This window comes from Lepisma saccharinum (genome assembly GCF_977018435.1).
Source record: "Lepisma saccharinum chromosome 12 unlocalized genomic scaffold, izLepSacc3.1 SUPER_12_unloc_1, whole genome shotgun sequence".
In the NCBI taxonomy this organism is placed as follows: domain Eukaryota; kingdom Metazoa; phylum Arthropoda; class Insecta; order Zygentoma; family Lepismatidae; genus Lepisma; species Lepisma saccharinum.
Window position 1 is genome coordinate 17,111,751 of NW_028142891.1, and position 6,000 is coordinate 17,117,750.

The following is a 6,000-nucleotide window of genomic DNA, read 5'->3' on the forward strand; positions in this document are numbered from 1 at the left end:
AGCGAGAGAGAGAGAGAGCGAGGGAGAGAGAGAATGAAATGGAGAAACCAGAGGGCGAAGTGAGAAATCGAAAACGGAGACAGAGTGAGAGATAGATTTAAAAGGATAAGAGAGAAAAAGAAGATAAATAGGAGATGGTCTTTAGCGAGAGGAAGAGGGAGAGAAAGAAATGGAGTTATTAGAACGAGAGTGAAGAGAGAAATCGAAAATGAGAAAGTGAGAAAAAAGATATATAAGAAAGATAAGAATGAAAAACAAAATAAAAAGGAGACTGTCGATGGCGAGAGAGAGAGAATGAAATGGAGAATCGAGAAAGAGAGTGAAGAGAGAAATCGAAAACGAGAGAGTAAGAGACAGAGAGATAGAATGAAAGGAAAATGCAAAGGAAGGAAAACGTAGAGAAAGAAATGGTCAAGAAGAGAGGAAGAAAACAAGCAATAAAAGGTACTAAAACTGAGTGATTGATTGATTTAGTTTATTTTACTTCGCTTTTTATGTCTTTTGGCTAATTTGCGAAGATGTGGATGAGTGATGATGTGATGAAATGCATGAATGGACATTCACAAAACAACCATGGCCAGGCCGGGATTCGAACCCGGGACCCCTACTGTCGTAGCTCAAAAGAGAGAATGAAATACAGAAGCGAAAGAGAGAGAGAGAGATAAAGAGGATAAATAGGAGATGGTCGATACCGAGAGAGAGAGTGAGAGAGTGTGTGTGTGAGAGGGAGATAGATAAGAAAGAAAAATAAGATAGAAAGGAGATGGTCGATAGCGAGTGAGAGAGAGAGAGGGAGAGGGAGAAAGAGAGAAATAGAGAAACTACAGCGAGAGTGAATTGATAAATCGAAAATGAGAAAGAGAGAATGAAAAATATATAAGAAAGATAAGAATTAAAAACAAAATAAATAGGAAATTGTCGATAAGGAGAGAAAGAGAGAGTGAGATTGAAATGGAGAAACCAGAGGGTGAAGTGAGAAATCGGAAACGAGAGAGAGAGAGAGAGAGAGACAGAGAGAGACAGAGAGAGAGAGAGAGAGTGTCTGTGAGAGGGAGATAGATAAGAAAGGAAGGTAAGATAGAAAGGAGATGGTCGATAGCGAGTGAGAGAGAGAGAGGGAGAAAGAGAGAAATAGAGATACTACAGTGAGAGTGAATTGATAATTCGAAATTGAGAAAGAGAGAAAGAAAGATATATAGGAAAGATAAGAATGAAAAACAAAATAAATAGGAGACTGTCGATGGCGAGAGAGAGAGAATGAAATGGAGAATCGAGAAAGAGAGTGAAGAGAGAAATCGAAAACGAAAGAGAAAGGGACAGAGAGATAGAGTGAAAGGAAAATGCAAAGGAAGAAAAGCGTAGAGAAAGAAATGGTCTAGAAGAGAGGAAGAAACCAAGCAATAAAAGGTATTAAAACTGATTGATTGATTGATTTAGTTTATTTTACTTCGCGTTTTGTGTCTATTGGCTAATTTGCGAAGATGGGGATGAGTGATGATGTAATGAAATGGATGAATGGGCATTCACAAAACATCCATGCCCAGGTCGGGATTCGAACACGGGACCCCTGGCGTCGTAGCTCAAAAGAGAGAATGAAACACAGAAGCGAGAGAGAGAGAAAGAAGATAAATAGGAGATGGTCGATAGCGAGACAGAGAGAGAGAGAGAGAGAGAGAGAGAGAGAGAGAGAGAATATAATGGAGAATCAAGAACAGGAGTGAAGAGAGGAATTCGAAATCGATAGAGAGCGAGAGAGATAGATAAGAAAAATATAAAAGAAATAGATTGTAAATAGAAGATGGCCGTTAGCGAGAGAGTGAGAGAGAGAGAAAGAATAAAATGGAAAAACCAGGAGGAGGGCGAAGAGAAAAGACGAAAACGAGAGACAGAGAGAGTGAGAGAGAGTGAGAGAGATAGATACTAAAGGTAAGAAAGAAAAAGATGATAAATAGGAGATGGTTGGTTAGGAGAGGGAGAGGGAGAGGGGGAGAAAGAAATGGAGATATTAGAGCGAGAGTGAAGGGAGAAGTCGAAAACTAGATAGAGAGAGTGAGAGGGAGATAGATAAGAAATGAAAATAAGATAGAAAGGAGATGGTCGATAGCGAGAGAGAGAGAGAGAGAGAGGGAGAGAGAGAATGAAATGGAGAAACCGGAGGGCGAAGTGAGAAATCGAAAACGGGAGACAGAGTTTGAGATAGATTTAAAAGGATAAGAGAGGAAGAGAAGATAAATAGGAGATGGACTTAAGCGAGAGGAAGAGGGAGAGAAAGGAATGGAGATATTAGAACGAGAGTGAAGAGAGAAATCGAAAATGAGAGAGAGAGGGACAGAGAGAGATTGTGTGTGTTTGAGAGGGAGATAGATAAGAAAGGAAAAGAAGATAGAGAGGACATGGTCGGTAGCGAGAGAGAGAATGAAATGGATTTTGATTGATTGATTGATTGATTTAGTTTATTTTACTTCGCGTTTTGTGCCTCTTGGCTAATTTGCGAAGATGGGGATGAGTGATGAAATGATGAAATTGATGAATGGACATTCACAAACAACCAAGCCCGACCGGGATTCGAACCCGGGACCCTTGGCGTCGCAGCGCGATGTGCTAACCACTCGGCCACAGGGTCGGGCAGAATGAAATGGAGAAACGAGAAAGAGAGTGAAGAGAGAAATCGAAAACGAGAGAAAAAGAGACAAAGAGATAGAATGAAAGGAAAATGCAAAGGAAGGAAAACGTAGGGAAAGAAATAGTCAAGAAGAGAGGAAGAAAACAAGCAATAAAAGGTACTAAAACTGAGTGATTGATTGATTTATTTTATTTTACTTCGCCTTTTGTGCGACTTTTGGCTAATTTTCGAAGATGGGGATGAGTGATGATGTAATGAAATGGATGAATGGACATTCACAAAACATCCATGTCCAGGCCGGGATTCGAACCAGGGACCCCTGGCGTCGTAGCTCAAAAGAGAGAATGTAACACAGAAGCGAGAAAGAGAGAGAGAGAAAGAAGATAAATAGGAGATGGTCGATAGCGAGACAGAGAGAGAGAGAGAGAGAGAGAGAGAGAGAGAGAGAGAATGAAATGGAGAATCAAGAAGAAGAGTGAAGAGAGAATTCGAAATCGATAGAAAGCGAGAGAGATAGATAAGAAAAATATAATAGAAATAGAATGTAAATAGAATATGGCTGGTAGCGAGAGAGTGAGAAAGAGAGAAAGAATGAAAAGGAAATACCAGAAGGAGGGCGAAGTGAGAAGTCGAAAACGAGAGAGAGAGAGAGTGAGAGAGATAGAAACTAAAGGTAAGAAAGAAAAATATAATAAATAGCAGATGGCCAGTAGCGAGCGAGAGAGACAGAGAGAGAGAGAGAGAGAGAGAAATAAAGAATCTACAACGAAAGTGAATTGATAAAACGAAAATGAGAAAGAGAGAGAGATTGATATATAAGAAAGGTAAGAATGGAAAACAAACTAAATAGGAGATTGTCGATAGCGGGAGAAAGAGAGAGAGAGAGAATGAAATCGAGAAATCAGAAATAGGGCGAAGTGAGAAATCGCAAACGGGAGACAGATTGAGAGATAGATTTAAAAGATAAGAGAGAAAAGGAAGTTAAATAGGACATGGTTGGTAGCGAGAGGGAGAGGGAGAGGGAGAGAAAGAAATGGAGATATTAGAGCGAGAGTGAAGAGAGAAGTCGAAAACGAGAGAGAAGGAGAGAGAGTGAGAGGGAGATAGATAAGATAGAAAGGAGATGGTCGATAGCGAGAGAGAGAGAGAGCGAGGGAGAGAGAGAATGAAATGGAGAAACCAGAGGGCGAAGTGAGAAATCGAAAACGGAGACAGAGTGAGAGATAGATTTAAAAGGATAAGAGAGAAAAAGAAGATAAATAGGAGATGGTCTTTAGCGAGAGGAAGAGGGAGAGAAAGAAATGGAGTTATTAGAACGAGAGTGAAGAGAGAAATCGAAAATGAGAAAGTGAGAAAAAAGATATATAAGAAAGATAAGAATGAAAAACAAAATAAAAAGGAGACTGTCGATGGCGAGAGAGAGAGAATGAAATGGAGAATCGAGAAAGAGAGTGAAGAGAGAAATCGAAAACGAGAGAGTAAGAGACAGAGAGATAGAATGAAAGGAAAATGCAAAGGAAGGAAAACGTAGAGAAAGAAATGGTCAAGAAGAGAGGAAGAAAACAAGCAATAAAAGGTACTAAAACTGAGTGATTGATTGATTTAGTTTATTTTACTTCGCTTTTTATGTCTTTTGGCTAATTTGCGAAGATGTGGATGAGTGATGATGTGATGAAATGCATGAATGGACATTCACAAAACAACCATGGCCAGGCCGGGATTCGAACCCGGGACCCCTACTGTCGTAGCTCAAAAGAGAGAATGAAATACAGAAGCGAAAGAGAGAGAGAGAGATAAAGAGGATAAATAGGAGATGGTCGATACCGAGAGAGAGAGTGAGAGAGTGTGTGTGTGAGAGGGAGATAGATAAGAAAGAAAAATAAGATAGAAAGGAGATGGTCGATAGCGAGTGAGAGAGAGAGAGGGAGAGGGAGAAAGAGAGAAATAGAGAAACTACAGCGAGAGTGAATTGATAAATCGAAAATGAGAAAGAGAGAATGAAAAATATATAAGAAAGATAAGAATTAAAAACAAAATAAATAGGAAATTGTCGATAAGGAGAGAAAGAGAGAGTGAGATTGAAATGGAGAAACCAGAGGGTGAAGTGAGAAATCGGAAACGAGAGAGAGAGAGAGAGAGAGAGACAGAGAGAGACAGAGAAAGAGAGAGAGAGTGTCTGTGAGAGGGAGATAGATAAGAAAGGAAGGTAAGATAGAAAGGAGATGGTCGATAGCGAGTGAGAGAGAGAGAGGGAGAAAGAGAGAAATAGAGATACTACAGTGAGAGTGAATTGATAATTCGAAATTGAGAAAGAGAGAAAGAAAGATATATAGGAAAGATAAGAATGAAAAACAAAATAAATAGGAGACTGTCGATGGCGAGAGAGAGAGAATGAAATGGAGAATCGAGAAAGAGAGTGAAGAGAGAAATCGAAAACGAAAGAGAAAGGGACAGAGAGATAGAGTGAAAGGAAAATGCAAAGGAAGAAAAGCGTAGAGAAAGAAATGGTCTAGAAGAGAGGAAGAAACCAAGCAATAAAAGGTATTAAAACTGATTGATTGATTGATTTAGTTTATTTTACTTCGCGTTTTGTGTCTATTGGCTAATTTGCGAAGATGGGGATGAGTGATGATGTAATGAAATGGATGAATGGGCATTCACAAAACATCCATGCCCAGGTCGGGATTCGAACACGGGACCCCTGGCGTCGTAGCTCAAAAGAGAGAATGAAACACAGAAGCGAGAGAGAGAGAAAGAAGATAAATAGGAGATGGTCGATAGCGAGACAGAGAGAGAGAGAGAGAGAGAGAGAGAGAGAGAGAGAGAATATAATGGAGAATCAAGAACAGGAGTGAAGAGAGGAATTCGAAATCGATAGAGAGCGAGAGAGATAGATAAGAAAAATATAAAAGAAATAGATTGTAAATAGAAGATGGCCGTTAGCGAGAGAGTGAGAGAGAGAGAAAGAATAAAATGGAAAAACCAGGAGGAGGGCGAAGAGAAAAGACGAAAACGAGAGACAGAGAGAGTGAGAGAGAGTGAGAGAGATAGATACTAAAGGTAAGAAAGAAAAAGATGATAAATAGGAGATGGTTGGTTAGGAGAGGGAGAGGGAGAGGGGGAGAAAGAAATGGAGATATTAGAGCGAGAGTGAAGGGAGAAGTCGAAAACTAGATAGAGAGAGTGAGAGGGAGATAGATAAGAAATGAAAATAAGATAGAAAGGAGATGGTCGATAGCGAGAGAGAGAGAGAGAGAGAGGGAGAGAGAGAATGAAATGGAGAAACCGGAGGGCGAAGTGAGAAATCGAAAACGGGAGACAGAGTTTGAGATAGATTTAAAAGGATAAGAGAGGAAGAGAAGATAAATAGGAGATGG